Source organism: Peromyscus maniculatus, chromosome 1 (assembly GCF_049852395.1).
Source record: "Peromyscus maniculatus bairdii isolate BWxNUB_F1_BW_parent chromosome 1, HU_Pman_BW_mat_3.1, whole genome shotgun sequence".
In the NCBI taxonomy this organism is placed as follows: Eukaryota; Metazoa; Chordata; class Mammalia; order Rodentia; family Cricetidae; genus Peromyscus; species Peromyscus maniculatus.
Genome location: NC_134852.1, coordinates 20,488,971 through 20,507,846, shown reverse-complemented (window position 1 = coordinate 20,507,846; position 18,876 = coordinate 20,488,971). Strand labels below are relative to the sequence as shown.

General features: G+C 39.0%; 1 long non-coding RNA gene across 1 annotated transcript; it reads right to left on the bottom strand.

Moving 5' to 3' along the window:
* Window positions 1-1,650: 1,650 nt before the first annotated feature.
* Window positions 1,651-17,265, bottom strand: LOC143273234 (uncharacterized). The gene is made up of 3 exons (XR_013051125.1): window positions 16,669-17,265; window positions 3,691-3,743; window positions 1,651-2,476 (listed from the first exon to the last, which is right to left on the bottom strand). It is a non-coding gene; the product is annotated as an uncharacterized LOC143273234 (long non-coding RNA).
* Window positions 17,266-18,876: the final 1,611 nt, after the last annotated feature.

The following is an 18,876-nucleotide window of genomic DNA, read 5'->3' as shown; positions in this document are numbered from 1 at the left end:
TCTCACTATCTCATAACTATTTAAACCCTGATTATTATTTTCCAGTGTCCAGCATTGTGGCATTAATATTTTAGAGTAAGTAAACAAGTCCATTGAAATAAATTTACTTCGAGATACCTTCTTAAGTCTTGTTCAACTTACTTTAAGAGAAGAGCAGTGAATGATTTTTTCTACAGTGTATTTCTTATAAGATATTCTCAGCCTTTCTTTGCATAGATAATAAAGATATGTCTCTTTCTTTTTGAGGTATTTTATGATAGTAAGAGCCTATTTTGCTGTTAATAGTAGTTATTGTGGAGGTCAGAGGAAAACTCACAAGAAACTGTTTTATCCTTCTATAATGTGGGTCTATTTGGTCATAGGGATAGAGTGCTCCAGTGACAAGATTTAGTGATAAGTCCCTTTATTTACCAAGGTCTGATCACTTTTTGGCACCAAGGCATGTCTTTACAAAATGAGATGCAATTTTATATTTCAGTCCATTTTTCAAAACCATAGTTTTTAACTGGAAATTTGGGACATTCAAATTTACTGTTAAAACTATGTAGAGAGATTAATTCCCGTTAATTTTTATTTTCCCAGTCCTATTTATATCAATTGATATGAGAGGGTCCAGCTCCCTGTGATATTTCCCATGGTCTGCTTCTCCTGGGTGCTATAAGAGTGCAGGCTTAGACCCCATTAGCTGAAGAATGTAACATAATGGCTGAGAGACACCCAACACCAAGATGTCATAAGAAGTGAGGTTAGGGTTCAAGCAGATATCATGTAACAAGTCAATGTGTTGTAAATGTAACTTATGAGGTCCATAATGTTGTCAACTCCCCCCATAAATGAAGGAAAAGGTACATGTACCCTGACAGGTCTGGTCCTTGCTTACCATTAACCATAATAAATCCTTCAGGGAAGTGAGAGCTCCTTTAATCTTCCTTTCATTTCTAGATAGATTCAGTTTATTACCTTCAAGCCACAATCTGATCATTCATCTAAAAGCAAACACTTTCAGGTTCTGTTCCATTTAAAATTCATTTTTTAACCTTACAATATGTTTTTTTGAAATGTAAACAAATACATAATAAAGGAATTGAAAAAGAAAATTAAAAATCCAGAAAGACAGATAGATTTTAAGTTCTCTCTCTTCCTCTTCTTCCTCTTCTAGTTTTCATACTACTTCCACCCCACAACTGCGATGACCACAACCACAAGTCTGAGAGTTTCCCCATGTCAAGTTGATGTACAACTATCTAGAACATCATTATATTTATATTTTATTTCTTTATATTTTTTATTTGGGGGATTTTGTTATTGTACTGGGTTTTTGTTTCTTCTTTCTTTTGAGAAAAACTTAAAGTTGGATGAGTAAATAGGGGTGGAACATCTGGAAAGACCTTGGGAAGGAATTAATATGATCAAAATACATTGAAGTATAAAATTGTTTTAAATAATAAAATAAGCCGGGCGTGGTGGCGCACGCCTTTAATCCCAGCACTCGGGAGGCAGAGCCAGGCGGATCTCTGTGAGTTCGAGGCCAGCCTGGTCTACCAAGTGAGCTCCAGGAAAGGCGCAAAGCTATACAGAGAAACCCTGTCTCGAAAAAACCAAAAAATAATAATAATAATAATAATAATAATAATAATAATAATAATAAAATATAGTAATGAAGAAAAAATACAAACAAAAGGAATTCACAACTATCAGTAATACACCATATAAACAAACTCAAAGAAAAAAAAACCACATGATCATCTCACTAGATGCAGAAAAGGCCTTTGACAAAATCCAACACCCCTTCATGATAAAGGTCTTGGAGAGTTCAGGAATACAGGGAACATACCTGAACATAATAAAAGCAATTTACAGGAAGCCAGCAGCCAACATCAAAGTAAATGGAGAGAAACTCAAAGTGATTCCACTAAAATCAGGAATCAAGACAAGGCTGTTCCCTCTCCCCATATTTATTCAATATAGTACTCGAAGTACTAGCCAGAGCAATAAGACAACATAAGGAGATCAAGGAGATACAAATTGGAAAGGAAGAAGTCAAGCTTTTCCTACTTGCAGATGACATGATAGTATACCTAAGTGATCCCAAAAATTCGACCAAGGAACTGATACAGCTTATAAACACCTTCAGCAATGTAGCATGATACAAGATTAACTAAAAAAAAAAAATCAGTAGCCCTCCTATATACAAATGACAAACGGGCTGAGAAAGAAAGCAGAGATACATCACCCTGTACATTAGCCACAAATGATATAAAACACCTTGGGGTAATACTAACTAAACAAGCTAAGGACCTGTGTGACAAGAACTTTAAGTCTCTGAAGAAAGAAATTGAGAAAGATATCAGAAAATGGAAAGATTTCCCATGTTCATGGATAGGTAGGATTAACAGTAAAAATGACAATCTTACCAAAAGCAATCTACAGATTCAATGCAATCCCCATCAAAATTCCAACATAATTCTTCACAAACCTGGAAAGAACAATATTCAATTTCATATGGAAAAATAAAAAATCCAGGATACCCAAAAGAGGGGGGTGGGAGGGGAGAGAACAAGGGAATCTGTGGCTGATGTGTAGAATTAAATTAAATTATAAAATGAAATTTTTAAAAAATTAGGATTTTATTTATTTTATGTGTATGTGTGTTTTGTCTGCATGTTGTCTCTGCACCATGTGCCTGCAATGCCCACAGAGGCCAGAAGAGGGCATCAGACCACCACCACCACCACCACCACCACCACCACCACCACCCCCAATACTGGAACTACAAATACTTGTGAGCTACCATGTGGTGGCTGAGAACTGAACCTAGGTCCTTTGTGAGAACAAGAGTTCTTCACCATTGAGCCATCTCTTTAGTCCCCTACCTCTTTTCTCTATCTGACTAATGAATCCATTTCCTCTATTGTATCCTCTATCTCACTTGGAAACTTCATAAGCCCAGGCAGCACTACCCAGATTTCTCAGCATTCACAGCTTCCAAACCCTGCCAAAATGGCCCATTAAGCTCTGCTCACATCACTATCAGGATTCACCAGGTCACAGCTGCACATGCTTCCACATTTCTCCCACATACCAGTTCCAAAGATCTATAATCCATGTGACCAGTATAATGGCAGCAATGACCCCACCAATTCTCTGAAAGTAGCTACTTTTTTATTGCTAAAGGATAAAGGGATATTTTGACTCATAGGTTTGTGTGTGTGTGTGTGTGTGTGTGTGTGTGTGTGTGTGTGTGTGGCTTGGGAGACGAGATCTTGCTGGAGGAAGTATGTCACTGGGAGCAGACATTGAGGTTTCAAAAGATTTGCTCCATCCCTGGTTTGTTCTCTCTGCTTCCTGTTTGTGGTGTGAGATGTGAGCTCTCTGGTTCTGCCCTTGCCAGCAAGATAATGGCTCTTCCCTCAGCCTTTATCAATACTAAACCTCTGGCATTGTAAGATCAATTAAACTCTTAATCTTATAAGTTGTCTTGATCATGTTATCTTATCACAGCAATAGAAAGGTAACCAATACAAATGCTTTCCCCACATGTATTTTGGAAGCCAGATAAAAGTGGAGAATTCCATAGAACTAGAAGTTACAAATGATTGTGAGCTGCCATGTGGGTGCTGGAAATTGAATGTAAGTCTTCTGAAAGAATAGCAAATGCTCTTGAGCCATCTCTCCTGCCCCTTTACTCACAGGTTGAGTATTCAGTCCATTGTGATAAGGTGGTACACTGATATCAGCTGTAGCTATGGAAAAAGGAGCAGGAAACAACTAGTCACATTGTGTTCACAGTCAGTAAGCCAAAAAAAAAATTGTGGTGGTCCATTCACTTCCTTCTTTGGACTCAGTATAAGACCTCAGCCCATGCAATGGTGCCACTTTCTTTTAGGGTAAGTCTTCTCTCAGTGGAAATATCCGATAGAAATGGTGAAGCAATGTAGATATAAGTTGGTATCAGCCAGCCCAACAAATATGAAAAATACAACCAGTTTCTCTTCACAGACCAATTAATAAGGACTCACTAGCCGATTACAAATCTCTTGTCTGCCTCAGAAACAGGTACTCGTTCCATTCAATTTACAGTTTGAGAAGAGGGTGATAATATTTATACAGAATATATGCTGTGGGATGTTCTGTATGGCAAATGTGTTGCTCTGATTGGTCAATAAATAAAATACTGATTGGCCAATGGCTAGGCAGGAAGTATAGACGGGACTAACAGAGAGGAGAAAAGAAAGAACAGGAAGGCAGAAGGAGTCACTACCAGCCACCGTTGGGACAAGCAGCATGTAAAGATGCCAGTAAGCCACGAGCCACGTGGCAAGGTATAGATTTGTAGAAATGGGTTAATTTAAGATATAAGAACAGTTAGCAAGAAGCCTACCATGGCCATACAGTTTGTAAGCAATATAAGTCTCTGTGTTTACTTGGTTGGGTCTGAGCGGCTGTGGGACTGGTGGGTGACAAAGATTTGTCCTGACTGTGGGCAAGGCAGGAAAACTCTAGCTACAAATATAAATATTCTGTATATGTATATATAGTCTGTATATGAATATCAACAAATAGTGAATACAAAGCTCATAGCACTATATGTCTTAAGTGTTGGATAGAATCTATTTGAGGAAACATGAAACTTACTCTTACTTGGTGCTTCCAAGAAAATGACCTAACCACAGTACATGATCTTACACTACCCAGGAGCTTGTGACCAAAATCTAGTCAGGTAATGGGGAAAACAGAAAGTATAAAATGTGGATTATCACAGGAAAGCTAAACAAGGAAAGTATATATCAATAAACATCCAATCAGCTCAGTCATTCCATGCAAGAATTGTGGCCACAACTCCACTGGCTTCAGCTTCCCATTGGTGTAGCCAGAGCTAGCTGGGTCCTTGGATTTAGTCTCAGGTAAAAAACTTGTGCCTTCCCTCCCGCCCCTGGAAAAACAAACTCCACCAACATTGTCAAAAGATGCAAGAGACACTACCAAAAATTACAGTGATTTCAGTCTCAAGGAGCCAGGCTAATGCTTGCAAAGGCAAGTGATGAAAAATTGTGCACACTCTTTGATGGCTTGGGACTCCTGATCCTTGAAACAAAAGGTTGTGGTGGTATTCTAATTGTACTGAAATGTGATTTTGATTGTATGTTAATAAATAAAGTTGCCCGGGAGTCAGAGTTATTAGAGCCATAGACAGAGTGTGGCGGTGGTGGTGCACGCCTTTAATCCCATAGATCTCTGTGTGTTCAGGGATACAGTCAGCATTGGAGACATATGCCTTTAAGACCTAGGGGGCTGTACATACAGATAGTGACAAGGCAGTCACATGTTTGGGTTTACAACCAATGAGAAGGCAGAATGACTATGAAACGACTTACACACAGGGAAATAGCTCTTTTTTGGGAAGCTGGGACCACTGCAGGAGGAAGGGTGAGATTTTAGCTCTGAGCTCTGACCTCTTGGCTTTCTCTTTTACATTGTTTCTGTGTTTCTTATTTAATAAGATGGTCGATTACATCTACATCTGGCGCCCATTGTGACAAGAATCCATGAAAACCCGCTTGGCTTGGCAGCAGGTCCACTTTCCCGCAAGGGCGGCAGGCCGGGCAGCCCCCTAGTCCAAGCGGTTGGCTTCGTAGCCCGGGCCTAGGTCTGCTTGGCCTCAGGCCGGACTAACTGTGAGCTGCTTCCTTAAAGCCTGCTTGCTTAATGCCGGTGCTACAAACAACTCAGACCTGCCCTGCCGAACAGGGCCCCACCTGTAAAGCCAACGCACGTGGTCAGAGCTTAAGGAAGCCAGAGCCAAGCCTTGACTCGGCTCAAGAGGGAACACGTGGCTGGATTTAAGCTTTAGCCGGCTACACTTTCTTGTGTGTTCTCTCTCTCTCTCTCTCTCTCTCTCTCTCTCATTCTCTGTCTCTGTCTCTCTCTCTCTCTCTCTCTCTCTCTCTCTCTCTCTCTCTCTCTCTCTCTCTCTCTCTCGATTTACACCTTGGACACTAGGTGGCTGTTTTGAAAATCCCCTCGGATTTCTACTGTTCTACGCAGATTTGGTAAGTCATAACATATCAGATATTTTAAAGGAAACTATTTAAAAGAGATTTTTTTTCCACATTAAAAAGAAAGTGGGTTTTATGTGTACATTGGAAGAAAATTGGGTTTTGTTTGAAATTTTAGGCATTCTGACAATGGAACAACTATATGAGAAGATTAATGTTGATCGAATTATGCAGTTTATCACCATGCTTATCCTCATTTTACTATTTAAAAAGATAGTCAATTTAAGTGCCAGGATGACAGCTTTAGAAAAACTTGTTAAACCTGTAAAAATTCAGACAGAAGAAATTGACAGCAAAGTTGTTTCAAAATTGGATCATAAGGTTACAGAAAGAAAGCCTGTTTTCACACAGTCACCCTTAATTTATCCTGTAACTGTACAGCAGATGCCTGATCAAATGACTACACAAAATATTTGGGCTCCAATTGAAATGTTGGATTTAAAAAGGTTTAAGGAGGCAATAGCATCTTATGGCATACATTCCCCATATGTAAAGCAAATGTTAAACTCTTGGTCAACATATAATAGGATTGTACCACAGGACTGGTGGGACCTTGCACAAGCTGTTCTAGAACCCAGCCAGAGATTTCAATTTCTAACGTGGTTTAAGGATGAGGCTAAAAACATAGAAAAACAATAAAGGGATAAAGGAATACAAGTTTGCCAGGATCAGCTTATTGGAGAAGGCCAATATGCTTCAGTACAAACACAATGTTTATATGATGTCCAAACCCTAATTTTATGTCGAACGGCAGCCTTAAATGCATGGGACAGAGCTGAGGAACCAGGAAAAAAAATCTGAGTCATTTACAAAGGTTATGCAAGGCCCAAAAGAATCTTTTACAGATTTTTTACAAAGACTGGCTTCAGCAGTAAAGAGAATGGTCTCGGATTCAGAAGCTAGTAAGGCAATAACTGAATCTTTGGCCTTTGAGAATGCAAATGCAGCATGCAAAAGAATAATCAGGCCATTAAGGGCAAGATCTGCACCTTTGGAAGATTGGATTAGAGACACAGTTAATGTTGAGGTTGATGAGCATGATGATATGTGGGTAGGAGAAGCAATTTCAAAAGGTTTGAGGAATGTTAAATGTTTTGGATGTGGAAAGCAAGTACATTTGAAAAGAGACTGTAAACAGGTCATTCCTAAAAACAATGTTTCTTCAAGGAACAATGGCAACAGAATGCCCCTTCCTTCTGGAGTATGCAGAAGGTGTGGTAAGGGAAAATACTGGACCAACGAATGTAGATCAACAAAGGACAGACAGGGTAATCCTTTGCCTCAGTCTTCGGGAAACTCCCAGAGGGGCCTCACACAGGCCCCCATTGCAAATCCAGTTCAAACCTTTCCTGCAGCCATAGAGGAAATCCCTGCTCTAAGCGATTAAATAACCAAATGCCTATTGGAATAAATCATGCTAGTCAGGATGATGAAACAGAGAGAATAGAAAATTCAGGAGAAAACATAAAGAAAATTTTTTGGCAAACTTCTATTAATGAACAAAGACCAAAATTAAAAATAAAAATAAATGGTGTTTTGTTGTCTGGTCTGGTAGACACAGGTGCGGACGTTACCATAATTGCACCAGAATTTTGGCATCCAACTTGGCCTCTTCAGGAGGTAAACGTTCAACTGTTAGGAATTGGGACATTATCTCAGGTGAAACAGAGTGCAAGATGGCTCGAATGTATAGGTCCAGAAGGACAGAGAGGAAAATTAAAACCATATGTGGCTAACATAACTATGAACCTGTGGGGTCGAGACTTGTTGCAACAATGGAATACTCAGATTAACATCCCTCCAATCTCAGAAACAAATCATAAAGTAGCACGTGTTACTGAGAGAAATATTAGAAGATATTGTTCTAATGAGTGGTCAACAGCCATCCATATTATACAAGAGCAGGGCACAACAACTGATGATCTTCCAAAGACACCAACAGCTCTACCTTTAAAATGGTTAACAGACAAGCCTGTATGGGTTCAGCAATGGCCTTTAACAACAGAGAAACTCCAGGCTTTAGGAGAGCTGGTAGAAGAACAGTTAAATGCTCAGCATATTGAAGAATCAATCAGCCCTTGGAATTCTCCTGTATTTGTTATTAAAAAGAAATCTGGTAAATGAAGAATGGTAACAGACCTTAGAGCAATTAACCAAGTAATTCAGCCAATGGGCTCTCTACAATCTGGGATGCCTTTGCCTACTCTGTTACCAAAAGGATGGCCTCTCATAGTTATTGATTTAAAAGACTGTTTTTTTTCAATACCCTTACAAGAAAAAGACAGAGAAAGATTTGCTTTTACAGAGCCTACTTATAATAATTCTCAACCGGTTAAAAGATTTCAATGGAGGGTCCTCCCTCAGGGAATGTTGAATAGTCCAACTCTGTGCCAATATTTTGTACAACAGCCATTGAAAGTGATACGTAAAAAAATTCCTAAATCTATAATTTATCATTATATGGATGATATTTTACTAGCTGACTCAAATGCAGATACTTTAGAAAGAATGTTTGAAGAAGTAAAGAAAATTTTGCCTTGCTGGGGATTACAAATTGCTCCTGAAAAGATACAAAGAGGAGATTCTATTAATTATTTAGGATATAAAATAGAGCTACAAAAATTAGACCCCAAAAGGTGCAAATTAGGAGAGATAGACTACAGACTCTTAATGACTTTCAAAGATTATTTGGAGATATTTCTCATCTACAAACTATTGTTGGGGTAAAAAATGATGAACTGACTAATTTGTTCAAAACCTTAGAAGGTGACAAGGACTTAAATAGTCCAAGAAAATTATCACCTGAAGCTGAGAAAGAATTGGCCTTGGTAGAAAAGAAAGTGCATGAAGGACATGTGGATCGTATTGATCCAAAGCTGGATTGCATTTTGGTTATTTTACCTTCTAGGCGTTCTCCTACTGGAATATTAATGCAGAGGGAAGATATTATATTGGAATGTATATTTTTACCAAATAAACCAAATAAAAAATTAAAAACTTATGTGGAAAAAATCTCTGACTTGATTTGCAAAGGAAAATTGAGACTTCGTCAATTAGCAGGAATAGACCCAGCAGAAATTGTCGTACCATTAACTAAGAAGGACATTGAAAAATTATGGACAGAAAGTGAACCTTAGCAAAGAGCTTGCAGTAATTTTTTGGGAGAAATTAACAGCAAATATCCCAAAAGCGATAGATTTGATATTATAAAGAGAGCTGATTGGATCTTGCCTCGAATTGTACGGCAAAAACCCATATCTGGAGTTCATACATTTTATACAGATGCCAACAAAGAAGGAAAGGCAGGTTACAAATCGGAAAATTTAAGTAAAGTGGTTCAAAGTCCATATAATTCAGTTCAAAAATCAGAATTGTATGCTATTCTGTTGGTATTAATGGATTTTTCAGAACCTCTCAACATAGTAACTGACTCTCAGTATGCTGAAAGAGTGGTGTTACATATTGAGACTGCAGAATTTATCCCTGATGCTTCAGAATTAACTTCACTATTTATTCAATTACAAGATACAATCAGGAAAAGGAATCATCCTTTATATATAACTCACATTCGATCCCATACTGGTCTGCCAGGCCCTCTAGCACAAGGCAATGATGAGATTGATAAATTATTGTATTAAATTGGGGACGAGGTTTTGCTTTTGTTTCTACAGGAGAAGATAAGCTGTGGGTACCATTAAAATTGATAAAGGTTTGATTTGAACAAGAAAGACCTGTTAATTAGAGGAGGTGATAGTTCATCAACCAGCATGAACATCCAATTTAAACTAACTTGTACCAGTAACACATGCCTTTTCATTTAATCAGATAATAACGTGCCAAAAAGGAACCTCCCCAAAATTAGTCTTGGGGAAAGGTTTTTGTTTTTGTCTTTTAGGAGAATGAAGGTTAAGGAATCTGAAGAACACTGGACAAATGAGACAACTGAAGAAAAGTGACAAATCATCTATCCCAAGAAACAGAGTGAAATGGTGTATGGGTATATATTATCTAAAAAATTTTATGTCTTCCTAAATGTTTGCTTCTGCTTTTCTCTAAAGACTTAACACTATTGGTCTTCTAATAGTCCCAGTTCAATTAAAATTTAAAGCTGATTTTGGAGTTGGAGAATGGCTCTCTCCTTCTTTAAACTCAAGCATGTTGTTAAAAGGAAAATGCAAACTCCCTGTATCATGCCAGAATAAAAGAGCCATCTTCTGCTATGGGACAGGACAAAAGCCAAATTAATTAAGGGACTATTCTATTACTAATCTCAACTCTTTGATTCTATTCTGATTCTTTAAACTTTTCTTAAAGTATGAATTTTATATCAAAATTTACAAGATTAATATATATAGATAGATATTTATACATTCTAAACTTTGTTAAGATATGAATGGTCATATAGCGTACTAACTAATGCTAGAAAAAAGTCTTCAATTAGCTGCATATATATGTCTTTGTGTTCGAGTCTCTTATCAGTTTTCTGCAGGAAATCACGGCCAGGCCTAACATCAACTGAAGTCTCCAGAAAGAAGATGGGGCCCCACAACAACAACAATTCCACATGGACAATAATAATATCATTAAGCTGACAAACATCATCCACAGATCAGCTTTGAACTACAAGGTGCTCAGAGCAATTTTGAGATGACTAGCTGAGATTATCCAGTCTCAAAGACTACTTGAATAAGGACTTGAGATAAACCCTGAACTTTGGCATTATACACAGACTGGATAATGAAGGATATAGTTACCTTTCCTAGAATTTGACAATTAACCTAAAATTTTTCTTTCAGGATAAAGAAAACTTTGCCCATACCCAGCAGGAAGCAATTTTAAGAATACGATGCCCACATTCCCAAAGAGGTGGTGTGGGGCGGGTGGTTTTTTGGGTTTTTTTAAAGGGTTTTGGGTCTGGGGTAATTTTCAATGTTTAGGGGGGTTGGTTACAAGTTGCTGTCAAGGGTTAAGAAAAAGACTAAGCAAAGGAGATTAGATTTAAGGTTCTTGTTTTAAAAAAAGAAAGAAAGAAAGAAAGAAAGAAAGAAAGAAAGAAAGAAAGAAAGAAAGAAAGAAAGAAAGAAAGAAAGAAAGAAAGAAAGAAAGAAAGAAAGAAAGGAAGAAAGACAATTACTAGTTTTAAATACTTTACATTGGATTGGATTGTTTTATATTGCATACAAATTTGAAACTGATGTTAGAAAATGCTATATGTATATTTCTAATTGTATTTATACCATTCATTTAACAATGTAATGCCATTTTCTGATCCTTGAATGTTATTATTACCAACTATTATGATATAAAGAAATGAAAGTTAGTAGTTAGACATTACAATAGAACTTGTAATCATATTAGATACAATTTAAAAATTGAGCAGAGATGTTTTAGACAGGTCATCTTCAAACCCTTCAGAGATCTACAGAATATGGCATTTAAAATGTTTTAATAACTTAGAAAATTTTTCTTTTTTGAGACATGTCGGCCCCTGGCAGCACCAATCTACTTCAGAGAAAATATGGGCATTGAAGAAACTGCATATGGAGTCAACTTTCATTGTGGCAAAAGTTAGCCACTGGACAACAAAGTATCCTCGAATCAACAGGACAAAATGGACAGACAGAACATGAAACAAAGGACTACTGATTTTTGCCAAAACAAGTGTGGTTATGGCTTTATCAAAAGGCATCTTCTGAGGCCAGGACAATATGGTACCATCCCTGAAGTGGCCTTCGAAATCTGGAAAAGGTACAGTGCCCTTTTCTTCAAAGGCAGCTGAACAGGCAGTGAGCCGATGGAACAGCATCTGAAAGCTCACGCCTCTCGATAGTAGACTGGCATTTAATAGAGGTATGTGGAGAAGAAGGGGATGCTGAGATGAAGCCATATATACACAGCCAAGAAGATTGGACAGCTGAATTCAAAAACTGTCAACAATTTCCAGAATTTAAAATCCTGAATAATGACAGGACACTAGTGGAATTCAGGTGTTTTTGATACATGGACTGTTCTCACCCAATGTGAGGTTGAATTGTTGACCTTATGTACATCCTACTTCACAAATGAGTCTGTCAGATACGCTAAGCCTGTAGGCTGAAGATGATGCCCCAACACTGCAGAGAAACCTTTCAGGATAAAGGCAGCTGACTGTTTCTGTCAACTCACAAATTTTTTGGAAGTTGCTTGCATGCACTTCCTGTTTTTATTTTTGTTAGCTAATATTATTCCCTTCTTGGGTCTCTGAGGGAGTTGAAGATTAGTTAGTTATAGTTGAAGATTAGTTAGTTATAGTTGAAGATTAATTAGTTATGATTGGAAAATTAGTTATAGTTGAAAATTAATTAGGATAGAAAGTGCATTAGATACATCTTGGATTTACCAAAATAGGATAGATAATGGAATTATTTTCTCTGATTTGTCAAATACCTGTTTAGGTATTTATTACTTATATATATTGTATATAGTTATTGTACTTTTGTATATAGTTTTTCTTTTGTTAGTTATAACCTTTTGCTTTTTTTTAATTAAAATAGAAAAGGGGAAATGTGGTGGTATTCTAATTGTACTGAAATGTGATTTTGATTGTATGTTAATAAATAAAGTTGCCCGGGGGTCAGAGTTATTAGAGCCATAGACAGAGTGTGGCAGTGGTGGTGCATGCCTTTAATCCCATAGATCTCTGTGTGTTCAGGGATACAGCCAGTATTGGAGACATATGCCTTTAAGACCTAGGGGGCTGTACATACAGACAGTGACAAGGCAGTCACGTGTTTGGGTTTACAACCAATGAGAAGGCAGAGTGACTATGAAACGACTTATACACAGGGAAATAGCTCTTTTTCGGGAAGCTGGGACCACTGCAGGAGGAAGGGTGAGATTTTAGCTCTGAGCTCTGACCTCTTGGCTTTCTCTTTTACATTGTTTCTGTGTTTCTTATTTAGTAAGATGGTTGGTTACATCTACAAAAGGTCATATGCAACTTTCTTGGACAGTAATCATCATGAGCCCTAGTATGTCCCTCCCAGAAGAAACTGGCATGCACTTCACCACCTCATGTTCCTCATGAAAAAAGCAGGTGGAAAGTCTCTCCTGACATTGATCCTAATATTTCTCAGCACCCACCCCCACAGTGGTCTTGGCCCTTCTATGTCAACTATTAATCAAGAAAATGCACTGTAGGTTTGCCTACAGACAATATGATAGAATTATTACCTCAATTGACATTCCTTTTCACAGACAACTCTAGCTATGTCAAACTAACCAAAAAATCAGGACACCCTGTTCTCCTGATCTGTTCTCTCTCTCTCTCTCTCTCTCTCTCTCTCTCTCTCTCTCTCTCTCTCTCTCTCTCTGTGTGTGTGTGTGTGTGTGTGTGTGTGTGTGTCTTTCTCTGCCTGCCTCTGTCTATCTGCTGTCTCTGTCTGTTCTCTCTGTCTCTGTCTCTGTCCTCTCTGTCTCTGTCTCTGTCTCTCTGTCTCTGTCTCTCTGTCTCTGTCTCTGTCTCTCTGTATGGGGGGTGTCAAATTGCAGGAATTAGTTCTCTCCTTCCACCCAGTGGGTTATGGGGATGGAACTCAAGTCATCACATTTGGCGACAGCTGTCTGCCCACAAAGCCATCTCACTGGGTCTACTATGTACCATTTCTTTAAGGTAGGAAGTGTTAGAGTAGAAATCCAAGATCATACTTCAATTCATTTTTCAATGCCCCCTCTCTTGATCATCTGAAATAGAAACTAGCACAAAAGAGTGTGGAATCTAGATTTTAATGTGGAGCATGAATTGAACAACTTTTGTATATAGATTAATTATTCCTTCACATCTGTCTGTAACTGAGTATATGGTGAGGGCATTACAGTTTTTAAAATCTAATGATAGTTTTATTCTGGTGGAGGATGATTAATAAATATGTCTATTGGTGCCTGCTAGAGATAAGTAATTTCCCAATGAATGTATTTTCTTCATCCCAGTTGTTATTCAATCTTCCTACCTCTTATGGCCTTTTTAAAATATTCAAAAAGTATGTATATGCATATGTAAAACATGTAGTCTGCCATTTTGAAAATTTAGTACATATGTCAGTGTGGTGATTTGAATAAAAATGGCCCCCATATGCCCTAGGGAGTGGCACTATTAGGAGGTGTGACCTTGTTGGAGTAAGTGTTGCTTTGTTGGGGGAGGTGTGTCACTAGGGGGTTGGCTTTGTGGTCTCCAATACTCAGTCTCTTCCTGCTGCCTTCAGATCCAGATGTAGAACTCTCAGCTCTTTCCCCAGAATCATGTCAGCCGGCCTACCAAGTACCATGCTGCCTGCCATGGTGATAATAGACTAAACCTCTGAAACTGTAAGCTAGCTCCAATTAACTGCTTTCTTTTATAAGACTTGCTATGGTTGATCCAGTAGGTGGTGGTGCATGTCTTTAATCCCAGCACTTGGGAGGCAGAGGCAGGAGAATCTCTGTGAGTTCAAGGCCAGTCTGGTCTACAGAGTGAGTTCCAGGACAGCCAGGACAACACATAGATACCCTGTCTTGAAAAAAAAGTTGTTGTGGTCATGGTATGTCTTCACAGCAATAGAAACTCAAACTAAGACAGTCACTATCATTATTTCATATTTTAATGACTGTAACTACTATTTCAAATCTTGTAAAAATCACCCCAAACAGTGTATTTTATACTTATCAATCAGTAACCCCTTATCCTTTCTTTCTTTTAGCTATGGGCCACTCCTGATTTATTTCCTGTCACTATAATTTTGCCTGGAAGAGACACTTCACATAAATGCAATGTAACAGCTAATCGTCATGGTCATCTTGATTGGATTAAGGATCACTGTCTTAGAGTTACTATTGCTGTGACAAAACACCATGACTAAAAATCAAGTTGAGGAGGAAAGGGTTTATTTAGCTTACACTTCTACATTGTTGTTCATTACTGAACAAAGTCAGGACAGAAACTCGGAATTTTGGGCGCAGGAGTTAATGCAGAATCCACAGAGGGGTGCTGCTTACTGGCTTGCTTCCCATGGCTTGCTCAGCTTGCTTTTTTATAGAACCCAGGACAATCAGCCCAGGAATGACACCACCAACCATGAGCTGGGCCATTGATCACTAATTGAGAAAATGCCTTACAGCTCTTTCATTTCTGATGACTCCAGCTTGTGTCAAGTTGACACACAAACTAGCCACTACAGTCACCTGGGAGATGAACCTCTAGCCATGTTTGTGAGAGCATAGCCAGAGAGCTTCAACTGAGAAAGGAAGACCCGTGCTAAACACAGATGACATTGTCTTATAGACTCCTGGATCCTAGGCAACAAAAAGGGGAATGTGGAGGAAGTGAGCTGACCACCAGTATTCTCCTCTGTTTCCTGACTTTGGATGCTATGCTAGCAACTTCCCCATAGGCCCAAATAAACTCCTCTACCTTTTAAAATAATGTTTTGATTTATTCCTTGAAATTTGATATATGTATGCAACATATCTTGATCATATCCACCACCAGCCCCTATTCAACTCCCCACAGGACAACCCAACACATCTTCCTCCCTATTTCTTGGCCTCTTTTTTGTCTTATATTTATTTATATTTTAGTCCATTGGGTTTTATTACTGTGGCCCACATTTGTGTGAATGAGATGTGGGTCATCCACTGGGTACCAATACCCTTGAAAGAAAAATGACTCTCCTTCTAGCAGCCATTAACTGCCCATAGCTTCTCAGCTAGGAGTGAGACCTAATCCCTCCCCATCTGTGCTCAGATTTTTAACTGGCTTGATCCTGGACAGATTCTGTTCAGAAAACTACAGCTGCTGTGAGTTCATGTGTGCCATATTCAAGCCATGTCCAGAAGACAGGATTTCACTGCATATCTCTCCAGTCTCGAGCTCTTTCGTTCTTTCTGCCTGTTCTTCTGCAAGATTCTCCGATCCTTGAGAGAAGGGTATCATTCCCTCTCTAAGTTGTTTTGACTAGTTACTTGCCACACCAACAATAAAGGTAACTAGCACCTACAGCCACATACATAATATTTATCCTTTTATATCTGGTTTATCTTACTCAATTGGTTTCAAAGTTCATCTATGTAGTAACATGTTTCATCCTAACAGCTTTGTGATGGATAATATTCCATTGAATAGATAACCAAATTCTGATGAGTAGTATCTGAGTTTATTTCACATTTTATAATTAATTGCAACGAATATACCACTTCCTGTCCCTGCTTTCAATTTATTTGTCGGTAAGATGAGGAGTGGAACTTGCAGGTTAGATGATAAATCTTTGCTTTTATATTTGCTTCACAAAATTGTTATAAAGATTAAAAGATGCTCTACATAAAGCACATATCACAGTATCTGTCATATATGTTCAATAGAATCTAGTTGAGGAGACACAAAATTTATTTCCTTAATATTTCCTGACTATGACCCAAACAAGGATTAAATGATCTTGCAATAGCCAGAATCTTGTGGCCAAGCAGGAGAAACAGAATGGCTTTGATTCATTGATTAATCACAAAAGAGATAGCCAAGGTGTATATACAGCCACCATTGTGTCAACTCAGCTCATTCTATGCACTAATTGTAGAAGCAATCCCAATGGTTCTCATTCCTTACCTCATAACTTGGTGGTGTGGTCGGAGCTGCTTGGCTCCCTGGGATCATAGGGTAGTACTTGCAGCTTCTTGTCTAAGAAAGCAGACTTTCCCAATGTTATAACAGATACAAGTTGTACTATCAAAATTACTTTAATAGAAATCTTGGGGAGGAAGACTGGAATTTAAGGAGGCAAGAAGCAGGTAAGTAGAGAGAAAGCAGATATACTCTTAGACGCCTCAGGGAATCCCTCTTTTTCGTACAAAATCTTATTGAGGACTTCCCATGCTTTTTTACAACTGCTTGGACAGTGTCCATCCTAGGAGAAACTGGCATCAACCTCCCTATCACATACTGACAAAGAGCTCCATCCAACATGCTCCCTATGCATAGGTGAGTCATTAAGAAGTAGAGAGCCTTTCTTGGCATGAATCCTCATAGTTATCCATTATCCACCTGTGTATCTATCTCTCCAGGTTAATGAGGCTTGCCGAACACTGTGTATCAGACCCATTTATCTGTATGCAGCTCCTCCCCGTGTTTTGAGCCTGACCCAGATGGCACAGTTGTGCTGGACTTCATGGCTCCCCAGCAGTTACTGCCATCATTCTTCTATGAATGAACACTACTCAAAAAATAGGTTAATAAGCAACAGTGCTGTTGAAATGTCAGGGGGAGGGCAGCTATTACCTCTCCCAGGTTGCTCCAGCCTTTAGACACCTGTGAAAATCTGTGACTTTGATGCCCAGGACATTCAGCTGCTGTTTCTATGTGTCTACCAATAGTTTACATATTTCTTCTCCTGACTGTCTCTTTCTACCTCCTTTGGTGACTCAGTACCCTCATGATCAGTCCCTTACTTCCTTGTTTGCTTAGACTATCTATCTATCTATCTATCTATCTATCTATCTATCTATCTATCTATCTGTCTGTCTATATCTATCATCTCTCTATCATATCTCTGTCTCTCTGTCTCTGACTATCTCTCTATTTCTCTTTGTCTCCCTCTCTTTCTATCTCTCTGTCTTTGTCTCTCTATCTCTGTCTCCATCTCTCTGTGTGTCTGTCTCTATCTGTGTGTGTCTGTCTCTCTCTCTCTCTCTCTCTCTCTCTCTCTCTCTCTCTCTCTCTCTCTCTCTCTTTCTCTCTGAACTTTATTTCTCAAAAACAAGGGAAAACACAAAGTATTAAAATGATCCTCTAATAACTGTCTTGGAGTCCAGAATGACAATGACGACAAAATAATTGATATAAAAAGTTCAGGCAGTCCTCTCACTTGGTAGGCACACCCTGAAAACGTGTACCAACTGTTTGAGGTTCAGATGTCAAGTGCATCAGAGGTATGCTGTGTCCTATGGCCAGGAACTGGTTGCAGGTGTCTGGGACGACTTCACAAACACAAGGGACAATATTCCAAGTGAGTGTAGTTCAATCCATTATGTCACTTGTCCTGACAGGAATGTTAAATAAGAGAACCACCCCTGTTCAGAAACTCCCAATCTCCCCTTTTGAAGATGAACACCTGTGCAAGAGATGAAGTGGCACATGAGACTCACTGGGGATGGCAGGGGAAGGCCTGGTCACATGTCAAGAGACTTCAGGAGGCAATAGGAGCTGGGGATTTCCCTTGTCTTTGATATGGGATGTCATCCCTTAGTTTCTACCACTGAGTAGGACTGGGCAAAGCTAGGCCTGCTCATGCAACAAGCATTCCCTTTCTTTTTCATTTAATTATTTCTTTTGCATCCCAACTGCAGTTTCCCCTCCCTCCACCTCCCTCTGCCATCCCCACCCCTGCCCAATCCACTACCCCTCTGTTTCTGCTCAGAAAGGGACAAGCTTCCCATGGGTATCAACCAAGCATGGCATATCAAGTTCCAGTAAGCACATCCCCTTGTATTAAGGCTGGTCAAGGCAACCCAGTATTAGGAATAGGATCTCAAGAGCCAGCCAAAGTATTAGGGACAGCCCCTGCTCCAATAGTTAGGAGTTCCACAAGTAGACCCAGCTACACAACTGTCACATATATGTAGAGGCCATAGATCAGTCCCAGGCAGGCCCCCTGGTTGTTGGTTCAGACTCTGTGACCTCCTGTGAGACAGGCTAGTTGTTTCAGTGGGTTTTCTTGTGTTGTTCTTGATTTCTCTGGCTCCTACAAGCCAGAGGAAGGATTATTCTCATTCTAAGAGACTGGAATGCTGCATTGAGGAGATAACTCAGTGGTAGAGC